Consider the following 17,817-nt stretch of genomic DNA (forward strand, 5'->3'; position numbering starts at 1 on the left):
GATTTTATTATACTTATCTATATTTATAATTTTAAACATAAATATTCTTTTCTGATAATAATAAAAGAAGAAAAAACAAATTTGATAAAAAGAATAAGGTTACTCCACTCCAAATCTGATTATGTGTTTACTACCCAGTTTAACAAATCTCTACTGACTCATTTACTGCATAAAAATCCAAACACTTTATCTTGGGACCTAAAGTTATTTCACATCTGTTCTTACATATGAGATTCATTTCATTATTCACCTCTGTATCCCATGGGTCCTCTGAATACTTTTGACAGCAACTATCAAGCCCCTCCTTTTTTCTGCCTTCTGCTGAAGGACCTCTAACCTTATTTTTCTGGGAAACATCACCTCTTCTATCAAGGCTTTCTTTCTCCCCTAAGAAGAGTAAGTGATCGCTTAGCTTTGCTCTCATGGCATATTTTTAAGTGACTTGCCTATTGTCTTCCTGGCTCCTGTTACTGCAAATCACATGTTTGCACCATTCCAGGTAAATACAAGTGCATACATGGCAGCTGTGCTTTTCTTATGTCTTAGGAATTGAAAGAGTTGGCCCTAGAGGATGCTGCAGATTAGATGAAATAAAGCAGAGATTTCTCTAAAAAAAAAATCACAATAAGGCCAATATAAGACCATCACAAGTGTAATTAGGAATTCTTCACATCTAAATAGAGTTCATGCAATATAATTAATAATTTGAGTGAAACTCAAAATGACAATTTTAAGCTCTTCTAAAGCAATAATTCACAGGAGCCTCTGCTAAGGGAATGTGAACAAAAAGACTGATTGATTGAAGGATGGGTGAATGACTAGATGATAGATAGCTAGGAGAGATAATAGTGAGCCCTTCTTCTTGATTAAAGATTCATGAAACTATGATCATATACTATCCCCAAAATGCATTAAAAGAATCCCCCTTGATGAAAGTGAAAGAGAGTAAAAAAGTTGGCTTAAAAAGCAGCATTCAGAAAACTAAGATCATGGTATCTGGTCCCATCACTTCATGGCAAATAGATGGGGAAACAATGGAAACAGTGACAGACTTTACTTGAGGGGGGCTCCAAAATCACTGCAGATGGTGACTGCAGCCATGAAATTAAAAGAGGCCTACTCCTTGGAAGAAAAGTTATGACCCAACTAGACAGCATATTAAAAAGCAGAGATGTTACTTTGCTAACAAAGTCCGACTAGTCAAAGCTATGGTTTTTCCAGAAGTAGTGTATGGATGTGAGAGTTGGACTATAAAAGAAAGCTGAGTGCTGAAGAATTGATGCTTTTGAACTGTGGTGTTGGAGAAGACTCTTGAGAGTCCCTTAAACTTCAAGGAGATCCAACCAGCCCATCCTAAAGGAAATCAGTCCTGAATATTCATTGGAAGGACTGATGTTGAAGCTGAAACTCCAATACTTTGGCCACCTGATGCAAAGAGCTGACTCATTTGCCAAGACCCTGATGCTGGGAGGAAAAGGGGATGACAGAGGATGAGATGGTTGGATGGCATCACTGACTCATTGGACATGAGTTTGAATAAACTCCAGGAGTTGGTGATGGACAGGGAGGCCTGGCATGCCGCAGTCCACGGGGTCGCAAAGAGTCGAACACGACTGAGCAACTTGACTGAACTGAATCACTTTCAGTCTTTTCCTGGATAACTTTTGAATGCTGTGAGCATGGCAATTTGTTTTCAAGTAGTATGCTAGCTCAGATGAGTTGATAGTGGCTACCTAGAATTCTATGCCGGTTCATCCCTGTTCAGCAGAAAGGAGGAGAGTGATCAATGACAGTGAGCATGGACAAGAGGGTGGCAGTATATGCCTTCCGTGGGCATTCCAACCTCTGAAACAGTTTGATAATGGCAAATTAAGAATTGAAGGACTATGTAAACTTTCTTCTTTTGCTTTTTCATTCCTTGATTCCTGTCTTTTCTTGCAGGGTTTATGGATAACATCACAAAATGATTGTTTTGTTTGTTTTTTGCAGTCAATTCTATGTATAGTCATGAGGCTAAAACACCTTAAGCCTTTAGCTACTTCATTGTAAATAAAAAGATTGGATTATCATGGTTCATTTTAATGAGTCAGTAGGTAAAATCACTTAAAGCAACTCTGTGGCTGAATAAGCAATGTTTCTGTGCTATTGCTGTATATTGGCTACCAGCTCACACTAATGAGCCATTTTAAGAATAAGAAATTTGGGAAGTTATCTGGCTGGGTTATGCCAAAATAAGATGTCATGCTAAGGCTTGTTAAAAGTTCCTCCATGACAAATTCAAAGATATACAATATTATTAACTGTATCTTGGCAGCTCATTTTCTTCTTTTATAAACAGTCCAAAAAGCTGCTCTGGTTTATTTAATTCTCAGAAAAGAAAAATTGGAACCATTTAGCCTGCTTAATATCAAAACCTACCTGACCCAAAGGAGAATCAGAAAGAATTTCACAGAACACTTTATTTTAGTTACAACATCCCATACATAAACTCTGACTGCAAATAAAATAGAATTTTTTAAAGCCCTATTGCAAAATAATAGCATTCATTTCTTCTATCATTTTTTCCTTGAATACTCTTTCTCTGATTCCTTTTTCCCCCTACAATCCTTTAGAAATTCCCCAGAATTAATGTCATAGTTTTTCCTCCTTTCCCTTAACATTTATTATTTTCAGAAACTCCTCCTTTCTCATGATGAACTATCAGCTTTGTATGGATTAATTGCTAAATGTTTACCCTAAGTTCCAAACTCTCAATAATTTTCGTAGATCAGTCATGCTAATATCAAATACAACTCTTATCTTTCTTTACCAAAATTGATACCTTTAAAAATATGTTCATCCACTCATTATCCTTTGTGTTATTACCTGTTATCTCTTTTACCAGAATCATAAAAGTGATCGAGTGCTAGTCATTTCCTGAATTCTTCCCCAGCACTGTCTAAATTTTTCTTAGTTTCACTTCAGCTATTAGGGCCTTTTTCAGGCCTGAATACTTTAGGGCCTGGTCACTTAATAGTAAATATGAGAATATGATGATAGTCATGATTTCAGACTATATCTAGCAATAACATAGAAAATGGATAGTTGGAACATACCTAAAAGCTGATTTTAATTCTTCAGTGAAGTTAGGGATGAGGAAGGAAAGGGACTTACAAGTAATAATTTTGTGTTAGCATCTGTTGATGACTTTCTATGTTACTCTTCCAGGAAACAATCATCTTTAAAATGACCCAAAACTGAAAAAATGAGGAAGAAAAGAAAATACTTGCACTGGCACCCATGCAACTTGGTGTGCGGTATTCAATAAGTATGTTCTGGGTCAGATTAATGGTAAAAGCTTAAGTCACCTTAGAGGGCTGGGAGGGCTTCTTAGGTGGTGCTGTAGGTAAAGAACCCACTTACAAATGCAGGAGACCTAAAAGACGTGGGTTCAATCCCTGGGTTGAGAAGATCCCTTGGAGGAGAGCATGACAGCCCACTCCAGTATTCTTGCCTGGAGAATCCCCCATGGACAAAGAAGCCTGGCATTCTACGGTCCATAGGGTTGCAAAGAGTTGGACATGACTGAAGCGAATTAGCACGCACACATGTATGTAGAGCGCTGGCAGGGAAAATATTTTTTTCTCTAAAAGTGGCTTTCTCAGCACATAGCCACTTGCATCATGCACCTGGCAACCCAATTTACTTCTGGGTATGGCTGCATATCTCATTTTCCCTATCTCTTGTTTTACTCTTATCAGTCTTCTACATCATTTTAATATCATATACTTCTTAATAATAGCCATGTAGTAATTCTCTGTCATTTTGCTTGCTCTTATCTTGACTCCTTCCTTAACATCAGAGACTAGATTTTCTAAATCAACCACAATACCTAGCAGAGTGCTATGTACACTGGAGATCTAAAAATGCTTGGTGCCTTATTCTGGAATTCTAATATGCTAACAAGTGTAATATTATGATAAAAATATTGCTTATTAAGTTTACAGGTGTTTCATTTTGGTTATGTTAGGTTGTTTTGTTCTATGCTGTTTTTGTATTTAATTCAAAACATTTCTCACTTTGGAGGAAAATTGCCTTTGGTTTCCAGAAAGCAAACATTCCCAGCAGATTAATTCTTCATTCCTTTGTTGTCATTATACTATCTCTTCCCATGATTTTAATTTCCAGATGTTGATGGGTTTCTTCAATATCTGTGAATCTTGATATTTCATTTTATTCATACACAAAAGTCCTGGAATTCAGAGGTATCTACTACATGTCACAAACAGCTTTAATTTAATCATTTATTTAAGCCTTGATAAAAATATTCCATCACTTGGGACTTAGCCGTGACTAGTATAGAATCTTAGAATTAGTAAAGGAAATTAATCTGGTAGTTCGTTTGTGACAAGAGATATTGCATATTGTTTTATAAGTTATATAAGATTAAATCTTTTACACTATGAAAACACTTTTTCTTTTGAATTTTTATATTTTTCCAGGTTTATTGAGATATAATGGATGTATAACATTGTATTAGTTTAAGGTATACAATTAAAATATACTTGCTCATTGGAAGAAAAGCTGTGACAAACCTAGACAGTATACTAAAAAGCAGAGACATCTCTTTGCCGACAAAGGTCCATGTAATCAACGCTATGGTTTTTCCAGTAGTCATATATGGATATGAGAGCAAGAATGTAAAGAAGGTTGAGCACTGAAAAACTGATGCTTTTGAATGGTGGTGCTGGAGAAGACCCTTGACAGTCCCTTGGAAAACAAGTAGATCAAACCGGTCAATCCTAAAGGAAACCAACCCTAAATTTCACTGGAAGGACTGATGCTGAAGCTAAAGCTCCAATACTTTGGCCACCTGATGCAAAGAGCTGACTCATTGGAAAAGACCCTGATGCTGGGAGAGATTGAGGGCAGGAGAGTGAGGGTGGGACCAAGGATGGACATTTTAATTGGATGACATCACTGACTGAATGGACATGAGTTTGAGCAAACTCTGGTAGGTAGTGAAGGACAGAGAAGCCTGATGTGCTGCAGTTCATGCGGTCTCAAAGTGTTGGGCACAAGTTGGCAACTGAACAACAGCAACAACAAAGATGTACAATGTAATGATTTGATATCTGAATATGTTGTGAAAGAATTACCACAATAAATTTAATTAACATCCATCAGTTCACATAGTTACAAATTTTTCTTGTCATGAGAACCTTTAAAATCTACTTTCTTAGCAACTTTCCAGTATGCAATATAATACTTTTAACTATAGTCTTCAAACTGTACATTAACTCCCCAGAACTTTGTTACTTTTGAGTTTTAGAACTTACTTGTCATGAATATAACTGTATGCCTTCTTGTGAGCAAAGACTTTGTGTATAAAGCTATTGACTCCTAGACCTGTCATATTTTGAAAATGTTTACTTACTTACTCTTTCTTATATTGAAAATCTTTTTACCAAGACAATTTCTATTTCAACACAGTTGGAACACTAAAGAAGTGCGTAGATTATAAAATGTATTAAAGATTGTTTATTAGTTTTCTATTGCTGCCATAACATATTACCACCAACATAATAACGTAAAACTACAGAAATTTATTGTCTTGCAGTTCTGTGGATCAGAAATCAAACAGAAGCCTGTGTCTCAATGGACTAAAATCAAGGTGTTGGCAGAGCTATGTTCCTGTCTGGAGATTCTAGAGGAGAATTAATTTCTTTGTTTTTCCAGATTTTAGAGGTCACTTAATTCCTTGACTTGTGCTCCTCTTCCTCCATCCTCAAAGCCAGTAATGTTGCTATTAAGTCCTCCCCATGTTTCATTTCACTGATCCTCCTGCCTGTTGCATCTCTCTCATCACAGCCAAGAAAATTCTCCATTTTTGAAAAATTCATGTGATTATACTGGGCCCCCATATCTATAAGATGCCAACTTAGTTTTCACCTATGAAATTTTAAAAATAATAGTTTAATGTGCTAGAAAAAAAATCTTCAGTCTATTTCTGGCCTTAAAAGATACTAAACTCAGTCTCAAACCTGATCCCTTTCCTTGAAGTCTTTAAAGACTCTCTTATAAGCAACTGCCTTGTAATCATTTTCTTCCTGGAAATAACTGAGAAGACAAACTATATAATTAAAGATAATGAGGTGGAAAATCTATTACCCTGTCTTCAAATAGACAAAAGAAGTTTTCTCTATGCCCAGAAGAAATTTTCAGGCTATAAATCTGGATATTAATTGAAGGTGTCAAAATAAGTACAGATGAATCAAACTATTGAAAGTTGTTAAAACAGGACAAAAAGTGCTTGTGTTTGCATGCAATATTATTAATTTAGGTAGCATTTCATGCATGTGCAGAGCTCCTCTCTCTTCCTCTCACTGAAATTTTCAGTATAATTTATTTGAAAAAAATTATTTTAACCTTTTAATCCTGTCGTCATGCTAAACCTAGAGTTTTGTTTTTTGTTTTTTTTTTAAGGTTTTGAGGGTGTCTCCCTCGTGGCTCAGTGGTAAATAATCTGTGTACTAATGCAGGAGACACAGGTTTGCTCCCTCGTCCTGAAATATCCTAGGCTATGGAGCAACTAAGCTCGTGTGCCACAGCTATTAGTATTGAACCAGCATTTTAGAGTCCAGGAACTGCAACTGCTGAGCCCACACACCACAACTACTGAAGCCTGGGCACCCTAGATTTCAGGGTGAAGCCCTGAAACAAGGCTTCACCCTCGAAACGTGAAATACGAGAAGCCACCGCAATGAGAAGCCTGCACTAGAATGTAGTGTAGCTACAAAGTAGATGGGACTCACTTCAACTAGAGAAAAGCCCATGCAGCCACAAAGACCGAGCACAGCCCAAAATCAATTGATTTATTTAATTTAATTAAAAAAGAAAAAGAGAAACCTATTTTTAAAACAGGGTTTTGCATAAGAGAATTATTTTAGTAACTCCATGATGGTATAGATAGATGTCAGGCATAGATACTACAGTTCTATTCCCTGGATTAAAAGGAATTTAACTAGTTTGGATAATGATGAAAAGTGGTTTTAATATTTATAATTTTCCTTTTGGTGTTCAAGTTTTAGATTTAGAACTTCAGCATAGTTGATTTTAATGAAGGGCCAGCAGGTTTCTTGTTCCAGGGTTTCTTTGCTAGATTTGACACCCAGAGGGACCTCAAGAAAATACCTGAACATGATACTACACATGTTATTCCTGGTCAAGGATTCTTGCGAAAGTTTGCCTGTAGTTATGAAGATACCCTTAGGCTAAAAGCCCAGAGAAGATCACAGAGAGGAAGAGAATACAGTCAATGGAAAAGCCAGGTGAAGTGTCTGTTTATAACATCAGCACTTCATAGCACTCAAAAGTTTATCTCAACTATGAATTTTATTGTGTTTTGTCTTTTGGCATAGATCAGCTGGCACTATAGAAATATCTTTACAATGTGGTTGGCACGTAGAAGAGGATCAGAAAAGGTGGCTTCAAAGATGAAACTTTAGATTCCAGTCCTTCTTTATGTTTCTTGTTGCTAGTGCCTCTTCAAATTGGTCACCTGTACTGTATACTACATTATATACTCACACTATAGTGTGTATATACTGTATGTACCATATATATCCTCTATAAAACAATGAGAATAATGGTACTATAAAATGTGAAACTCTTCAGGAGTACAAAATATTATGATGGGTAGCCAAATTTAATAACTACCATAGAGCACTGTGTTTGAGTGCGGTATTCAGTTAAGCATTTGATATTATTTAAAAAAAAAATCAAGAAGACATTAGTTATCCTCACTTAATAAAGGAGGAAACCAAGGCAACTTTCTCTAGGTCCCACAGCTAATAAATGGCAGAGCCTAAATTGAATGCAGGATACCCAGGTACAGTTCTTGGGTTGGGGTGACCCCCTGGAGAAGAGAATGGCTACCCACTCCAGTATTCTTGCCTGAGGAATTCCATGGACAGTGGAGCCTGGTGGGCTACAGTCCATGGGGTTGCAAAGAGTCAGACATGATTGAGCGACTTTCACTTTTTTTTTAACCTACTTGCATCTGAAGTTTTTCCTTCTACATGTTAATCAGTGTGGTATCATTGACTAATAATGGAACTCCTAATAACATGTTATCCCAAATTTCACTTTCAGGTCAACTAGAACACTTCATAGGTCCAAATTTTTTGTCACTTTAGTCCATCACATTTACTCTTCAGTCTCTACTGGAATTTTAACTCAAAGTCATTTGATATGAGCAAATTTTTACCGAGTCTGCAAAAAAGAGTGAGAAGGAAATTTCTTCTTAAAGATTACAGATGAGTTCATGTTTGCCCTCTCTGTTTCCAGAACTACTGTAAAGTAATAACAACGTTTGAATTAGAACAGGAAAAAGGAATGGGAGATAATGGAACATAAAATATTATACATCAACAAATTTTTGAAGATGGAAATCTGATGGATGAATTGGTAACTGATTTAATCAAAGAAGAAAAAACAGAAATCTTTTTTTTTTTTTTAAGAGAGATGTCACATGACACAAAAGAGTGTCATAGCATCATAAAGATTCAGGAATCATAGACATTAGTTACCCAGGAAAATAGAAAGGCTGGAAGTCTCTTTAACAGGTAGTTAGGCATCTTGATCCCATCCTTACCTTTTGCTAGTGTCTACTTTCCTGCATCCTGGTATTTGAAAAGAAATTTGTTTTCTGGAGAAATTGAATCCAACTGGCACTATACTTAGAGACATATACTAAAGACTTGATGATTAATTGAAAGCATACAGAGTGAACTATGACATCCCAACCCTCTTCCTATATTTAACTCAAATAATACTGACAGCTAAACCTATGCCATTTGTTATATGCATTCCTTAGTCAAAGATTGGAGGAGTACTTTCTGAGGAAACAAACCAGTCTGAAAGTGCCACAGATTCGATAGTTTGAGGATCCTAAAACAAACATCTACAATTACCACATGGCCATAATCCCCCAATCAACACATCTCACCCCTGTCAGCATTTTAGGGCTTCATTCTTAAATATAAATAAGCAACCAAGAAGGACAAAAAGGAGATTTTCTATGACCCTTAAGAGCATGTATATTATGTTATATTATGTTTATGTATTTCAAAGTGCTCTTATACATACCTTTATTTTACCAAAGTCTTGAAGAATTACTTCCTTGTACTTTCTTCCACCAGCCACCAACCACTGTCAAATCTACTTTTCATGTCTTGGTGAGTACAATAAATGTTTATTATACTACATTTTGCACTTATTCACTTTCAAGTTATTATATTTAGTTATATAAACATTTTAATATTTTTATATAAACATTTTATATTGTCACCCTGCATATTTAACTTATACGCAGAGTACATCATGAGAAATGCTGGGCTCGATGAAGAACAAGCTGGAATCAAGACTGCCAGGAGAAATATCAATAACCTCAGATATGCAGATGACACCAACCTCATGGCATAAAGTGAAGAAGAACTAAAGAGCCACTTGAAGAAAGTGAAAGAGGAGAGTGAAAAAGTTGGCTTAAAGCTCAATATTCAGAAAACTAAGATCATGGCATCCGGTCCCAATACTTCATGGCAAGTAGATGGGGAAACAGTGTCAGACTTTATTTTTTGGGGCTCCAAAATCACTGCAGATGGTGGTTGCAGCCATGAAATTAAAAGACACTTACTCCTTGAAAGGAAAGTTATGACTAACCTAGATAGCATATTAAAAAGCAGAGACATTGCTTTGCCAACAAACATCTGTCTAGTCAAAGCTATGGTTTTTCCAGCAGTCATGTATGGATGTGAGGGTTGAACTATAAAGAAAGCTGAGCACCGAAGAATTGATGCTTTTAAACTGTGGTGTTGGAGAAGACTCTTGAGAGTCCCTTGGACTGCAAGGAAATCCAACCAGCCCATCCTAAAGGAGATCAGTCCTGAGTGTTCATTGGAAGGACTGATGTTGAAGCTGAAATTCCAATACTTTGGCCACCTGATGTAAAGAACTGACTCATTGGAAAAGACCCTGATGCTGGGAAAGATTGAAGGTGGCAGGACAAGGGGATGACAGAGGATGAGTTGGTTGGATGGCATCACCAACTCAATGGATATGAGTTTGGGTAAACTCTGGGAGTTGGTGATAGACAGGGAGGCCTGGCATGCTGCAGTCCATAGGGTCGCAGAGTCGAACATGACTGAGCCACCGAACTGAGCTGAACTGAAACATTCTTATTGCTCAATTGATATATTTTTCTATATGTGAAAAAAATATGTGCATTTTGTATTGGGAAGGAATGTATCATTGCTTTCCCCATTAAATTAATGGGACTAGTTTTTCATTTCATAACTGTTTACTTAGCAACAGGGTCTTCAGAAATAAACGAAAACTGTTAATTGAGGGATAAGTATATAATCAAGACATTTTCTGATGCCCAATTTCTCAGAAACTTTTCCTCCCAAACATACCTCTTCTGGAAACTACTAGGCTCCAGAAAATTTTGAGAATGAAAACAAATGGGATTCAGGAAACAAGTATTCTAACCAAGGAAAAGTGTAAGGAATTCCCAAGATTGTGTAGAAAAAGAAGACTTAGAATAACTGTGGGGCATGCCTGGCTACCTTTGGTCTCAGAGCAGTCTCCAATTCTGGTCTGTAATTAATATATTATAACTTGTGAACTGGCACCTCTTGTCTTGGCCAGATTTTGAATGGCATTGTCTAGCGACTTCATATCCTTCTGGCTGCAGAATTAAGAGGTGCTTCCATGTCCTCTCTCTCTCAACCCTAAGCTTCTGCCAGGAATTACTGTGCTCCTTCCAACTGGCTCTGTGACAAGCCCTCTGTCAATGCTCACCCATGTCACTCAAGGTGGAAAGGTTTGAAAAAGTTGATTTCTAAGACCCCTATCTCACCTATCTCATAGGACATCAAGTAAGTATGGCCCAGCCCCAGAGTAGTACAAGAGGATTGGGCTAAGTCTCTTCATGTCTGACACTTTGCGACCCTCTGAACTGTAGCTTTATGGTTTCTCTATGGGATTTTCCAGGCAAGAATACTGGAATGGGTTGCCGTGCCTTCCTCCAGACGATTTTCCCAACCCAGGGATCGAATTTGCATCTCCTGAGTCTCCTGCATTGCAGGTGGATTCTTTACCACTGAGCCACCAGAGAAGCTGATAAAAGTGTTAGTTGCTCAGTCGTGTCTGACATTTTGCAACCCCATGGACTGTAGCCCACCATCCTCTGTCCATGGAATTTTCTAGGCAAGAACACCAGAGTGGGTTGCCATTTCCCACAAGAGCATTCAGTTCAGTTCAGTTCAGTTGCTCAGTCGTGTCTGACTCTTTGTGACCCCATGAACTGCAGCACGCCAGGCGTCCCTGTCCATCACCAACTCCCAGAGTTCACCCAAACTCATGTCCAAGTCAGTGATGCCATCCAACCATCACATCCTCTGTCATCCCCATCTCCTTCTGCTCCCAATCCCTCCCAGCATCAGGATTTTTCCAATGAGTCAACTCTTCGCACGCGGTGGCCAAAGGATTGGAGTTTCAGCTTTAGCATCAGTCCTTCCAAAGAACACCCAGGACTGATCTCCTTTAGGATGGACTGGTTGTACCTCCTTGCAGTCCAAGGGACTCTCAAGAGTCTTCTCCAACACCACACTACAAAAGCATCAATTCTTTGGCTCTCAGCTTTCTTTATAGTCCAACTCTCACATCCATACATGACCACAGTAAAAACCATAGCCTTGACTAGATGGACCTTTGTTGGCAAAGTAATGTCTCTGCTTTTCAATATGCTATCTAGGTTGGTCATAACTTTCCTCCCAAGGAGTAAGTGTCTTTTAATTTCATGGCTGCAATCAACATCTGCAGTGATTTTGGGGCCCCCCAAAATAAAGTCTGCTACTGTTTCCACTGTTTCCCCATCTATTTCCCATGAAATGATGGGACAAGATGCCATGATCTTAGTTTTCTGAATGTTGAGCTTTAAGCCAACTTTTTCACTCTCCTCTTTCACTTTCATCAAGAGATTCTTTAGTTCCTCTTCACTTTCTGCCATAAGGGTGGTGTCATCTGCATATCTGAGGTTATTGATATTTCTCCCAGCAGTCTTGATTCCAGCTTGTGCTTCTTCCAGCCCAGCGTTTCTCATGATATACTCTGCATAGAAGTTAAATTAGCAGGGTGACAATATACAGCCTTGATGTACTCCTTTTCCTATTTGGAACCAGTCTGTTGTTCCATGTCCAGTTCTAACTGTTGCTTCCTGACCTGCATATAGGTTTCTCATGAGGCAGGTCAGGTGGTCTGGTATTCCCATCTCTTTCAGAATTTTCCACAGTTTATTGTGATCCACACAGTCAAAGGCTTTGGCATAGTCAACAAAGCAGAAGTAGATGTTTTTCTGGAACTCTCTTGCTTTTCCCATGATCCAGCAGATGTTGGTGATTTGATCTCTGGTTCCTCTGCCTTTGCTAAAACCAGCTTGAACATCTGGAAGTTCATGGTTCACGTATTGCTGAAGCCTGGCTTGCAGAATTTTGAGCATTACTTTACTAGCATGTGAGATGAGTGCAATTGTGTGGTAGTTTGAGCATTCTTTGGCATTGCCTTTCTTTGGGGTTGGAATGAAAACTGACCTTTTCCAGTCCTGCGGCCGCTGCCGAGTTTTCCAAATTTGCTGGCATATTGAGTGTAGCAGTTTCACAGCATCATATTCCAGGATTTGAAATAGCTCAACTGGAATTCCATCACCTCCACTAGCTTTGTTCGTAGTGATGCTTTCTAGGGCCCACTTGACTTCACATTCCAGGATGTCTGGCTCTAGGTGAGTGATCACACCATGATCATGTGATCATATTGGTTGTGAAGATCTTTTTTGTACAGTTCTTCTGTGTATTCTTGCCACCTCTTCTTAATATCTTCTGCTTCTGTTAGGTCCATACCATTTCTGTCCTTTATCAAGCCCATCTTTGCATGAAATGTTCCTTTTATATCTCTTGTTTTCTTGAAGAGATCTTTAGTTTCCCATTCTGTTGTTTTCCTCTATTTCTTTGCACTGATCGCTGAAGAAGGCTTTCTTATCTCTCCTTGTTATTCTTTGGAACTCTGCATTCAGATGCTTATATCTTTCCTTTTCTCCTTTGCTTTTTACCTCTCTTCTTTTCACAGCTATTTGTAAGGCCACCTCAGACAGCCATTTTGCTTTTTTGTATTTCTTTTCCATGGGGATGGTCGTGATCCTTGTCTCCTGCTCAATGTCACGAACCTCCGTCCATAGTTCATCAGGCACTCTATCTATGAGATCTAGTCCCTTAAATCTATTTCTCACTTCCTCTGTATAATCATAAGGGATTTGATTTAGGTCATACCTGAATGGTCTAGTGGTTTTCCCCACTTTCTTCAATTTCAGTCTGAATTTGGCAATAAGGAGTTCATGATCTGAACCACAGTCAGCTCCTGGTCTTGTTTTTGCTGACTGTATAGAGCTTCTCTATCTTTGGCATACACAAGGTAAAGTCTTTCTATAACTTAAGAGATTGAAGAATAGCCTCACTGTCCTTTCCCTACCCCCATGTTGCCTTCACTTTTCTAAATCACCTAGTCTTTCTTAAACTAAGTCAGAAGATGAGGACCAGAGAGGATGTTGTCATACACTCAGTTCATGCTTAACTTTCTTTCTTTTTGTCTCCTCCTTTTCTCCCCTGGGAGCAGAAAAAAATGACTTTTTTTTGTTTGTTTTCCTTTCCCGATGTCATTTCTCCCTTCTGCCTTTGAAGAGCAGCAGGCTTGGCTGCTTTTATGTTATTGGGTAGGGAGTGTTTCTGTACTACAGGAGGGCTCTGTGAGACCAGTGCTTCAAGCTCTTGATATTCTAATGGAGGAAATGAAGCAATCTAAACAGTTCAGTCTCTTGACTTGCTCTCTCCACTGTAGTCTTGCTTCTTGGCTAGATGACTGTTTCCCCAACCACCTCAGTGGTTCCTCAATGAACTCAGAGAAAAAGTGGCCATGGTGACAAGGATAGAGGCTATGCATGGGCTCAACCACCTGGACTTCCTTGGACCAAGGCTGGCCTGGCTACTGTTTCTCATTAAATTCCTATCAATTAACTGCAAAGAAAACCACCACACTCTTGATATGGTTATAAAAGGATACCCGTTCGTTAGGAGACGTAAGTATTACAAATACTTTTTCACATTCTGCATCTTGTCTATTTTCTTCATGATATGTTTTTATGAGTAGAAATTATTGTCTTGATTAGTTCTAAGCTGTCATTTTTTGTTTTATGGTTATTATTGCCTTTTCTGAGCAATCTTTGTCTACCCCCAGGTCACAAATGTATTTTGTTATATTTCCTTATAAAATTTTTATAATGTTTTCTTTTACATTTTAGGTCTATGATCCATCTCAAATTAATTTTTGCAAACAGTATGAGTTAAAGTTTTGTATATTCTTTTCATATGGATATCTATTTTTTCTAACACCATTTGCTGAAAAGATTTTCATTTCTTACAGATTGCTTTGGAGCCTTTGTCAAAAACCAAAAAAACTGACTGAAAGTGTAAGTCAGTTTCTGCAGTCTCTGTTTTGTCATTTTTCTATCTGTTGATCCATATGCCAGTACAAAACTATTCAAATGATTATTGTTGCTGTTTAGTCTCTAGGTTGTATCCAACTCTTTTTCAGTGCCATGAACTGTGGCCCACCAGGTTCCTCTGTCCACGGGATTTCCCAGGCAATAATACTGGAGTGGGTTGCCATTTCCTTCTCCAGAAGATCTTCCTGACCAAAAGATCGAACCTGAGTCTCCTGCATTGGCAGGCAGATTCTTTGCCACTGAGCCTCCAGAGAAGCCCTCAAATAATTGTAGCTTTATATTTTGTTTTGAGATCAGGTAACATAAGCCTTCCAACTTTAGTCTACTTTCTCATGACTGTGTTGGATATGCTGAGTTCTTACATTTCTGTATACATTTTAAAATCTGCTTCTCAATTGTTACAAAAAAAGGAAAAAGCCTTCTGGTGTTGATTGATATTGATGCTATCCTTAATGTCTTGCTGGTGAATGAGGGATGCCCTTGTTTTCCTAGTAGGAATAATTGTTTAATTACCAACATGACAGGATATTTAAAATTAGACTTCAGTATTAAGCCAGCACCTCCTCTACACTGTAATCCTTTCATTAGCTGAGGATATCTGTGATAGTGTTCCCTCTTGTGTGTGGGCTAGACTGAAAAGATCAGTGAAATTACAAAGTAATTCTTTATCTTTTGTACCTAACCAAAATGTTCATGGTTTCCATCTAAACAAACACCAATAAAAATACTACATTAATAGTGCTATAAACAAATGGTTATAAACACACGCACAAAAAGGAAAACTTTATTTCTAGTGAGTCTAATGATCACCATGTGTTCATGATTATTGGAACTTTACCACAAGTGAGCTAGGTTTTTGTAAGCAACTTTAGTTAGGGTACTTCAAAATAAAGTCAGTAGAAGACTTCAAGACTCCCTGTTGTCAGCTGGCCACTATTTAACAGCAATATATTCTTTTAGTCTTACAAGGGTAATAAAGATGAACTCCTTTAGTCATCAGTCAGCAGCCCTTTAAAACCCTTTATCAGGTACTCTGAAGGACATGACCCATCATATATGGTGCTTCAGTAGCTGCTCACATTTTTTTTTCCATTTGTTTGTTTCTTAGTGGTTGATCTGTTTCCTGATGAATCATAGCACTTTTAAATAAAATACAATTTAAAAGCTTGATCCAGACATACCATCCATTTAATATTACATTTTATAATTTATTTCCATAGCTGTATAAAGGCATCAAATTCTGCGACTTGCTTAAAGAGCCCTTAACAGAAGAGAAGTTTGTTTATTTTAAGTCAGTAGGCATTTTGTCTTTTGGCTGAATATAATCCACAGAGAATTTTGAAGATACAGATGTGCATGGAGAATGATGCACATGTAGAATTTTTATGGCTAACAAATGTTATCTATGGCAGCTGCTAGTGTTATCCATGGTCACTTTTTAGTGTAACTGGCTGCAGATCCACCATTCCACCAAACTTCATATTTAATTAGTAACCACTCAGTTTTAGACACTGTATTAAGCACTGAGATAAACATACTAATAAAATGCTGTCCATGCCTTAGATAATTTCACAGCTAGTGGGGAAGGAGTATGTAACAACAACTCACTCTAACAATAAATTATGACAGAGCTATGTACAAAGTGTTCTAAGAGTCCATGTAGAGAACAGTGAGTGCAGCTGGAGCAAGGGCATGTATTTGCAGAGAGAGGACAAAGACAGCTTCAGCAAGGAGGTGATATTTGAAGTGGGTCTTACGGAGTTGAGGAAGAGTGGCTCATACATCTGAAATCAGGAGAAAACAAATACACCTTAAGTCTAGAATAACTTTTAGGATGCATTAAGTTCTCAGTTCCACTATTGATTTAGTTAATATTTTAACTAAGGCACTTTTAAAATCTATGTTCTGAATCTATTTCTTTTAGAATTATATTAAGTGGTGCTAATTTTTATTGCTACTTATAATTCCTGTCCTACAGTTTTGTTTAGAGAACCAGAAATCTTCTCGGTGACAATGGACTTACATAAACATTTTATCTCACTAACAACCCAAATTACTGTACAAAATTTACTCCTATTGGCCAACTGATAGCAGGGTCCATGAAAGCTTGCGGCACAACTCAGCAAGGATCAGTTGTATTAAAATACTATTCTTAGAGGGCTCTGCTTCTCCAGGTATTCAGAACTTGTGAATGTTAGTCATTTTTTTGTTTTTATCAGATTACCTAACTGGCTTTAGTGTAGACTTATTTTGCTTGGGATTTTATTTTTAAAAGTAAGAATATCTTGAAACTAAACAAATGTACACTAAGACTAAGTATGTAAGTTACTATGTTGTTGTTGTTCAGTTGCCAAGTCGTGTCCAACTCTTTGAGATTCCATGGACTGCAGCATACCAGGCTTCCTTGTCCCTCACCATCTGGCAGAATTTGCCCAAATTCATGTCCATTGAATTGGTGATACCATCCAACCATCTCATCCTCTGGAATAACTATAAATACAACCTGCTCTAAACAATGAAGTCCTTTGGAACCTCCATTTTTAATTCTCTGGTAAAATCCTTAGGCATATGTGGCCAAAGAAGATCTCTAAAGAGATTAAAACAGATTAAAGAGATCAAATCTCTTTAAAAATTACTCAATTATTCCATTCATTTCTCCATCTTTCATATCTGTGTTGAATCTTGTCTGAATTGGAATAGCCACTTCCTGTATATCAGGGCTTTAAATAAAATTGCTAAGTACTCTCAGTGTCCCTGTTTATCATTCAGACTTCATAACAGAGAGTTAGCATCATTTGCTGCTCAGCAATATTTATCTCAGAGATATAGACAAAGATAAAATTAAGATTGTCTCCTTTCTGTAAAAGTTTGACAGCAGCTTTTTATTACCCAAGTTGGGTACTCTGCATCTGTCTTTTCCTCTGTTTGGTTCAATAAGGCAATGGCTAAGATTTTCTCAAATACTGGATTTCCTATAATCTTGTTATTTTCAGTAAAGATTACTTCCCACACTCTCATCACTTTAGCTTCAGCGAGAGGCTATGTAATGGTTTCTTAATGGGTACACAATGTGATCCCTATACTAGGGTGGAGATTTTGAGGGGAAGAAAAGAATGTTATGATTGGATTGGCAAATTCTCTGGGAAAGATTCTGTGATAAGCGACTAATACCTCCCTATGGGACTATAAAACAGTCTGGGAGATCCTCAACTCTGGATGGCCTT

Source organism: Budorcas taxicolor, chromosome 5 (assembly GCF_023091745.1).
Source record: "Budorcas taxicolor isolate Tak-1 chromosome 5, Takin1.1, whole genome shotgun sequence".
Classification (NCBI taxonomy): domain Eukaryota; kingdom Metazoa; phylum Chordata; class Mammalia; order Artiodactyla; family Bovidae; genus Budorcas; species Budorcas taxicolor.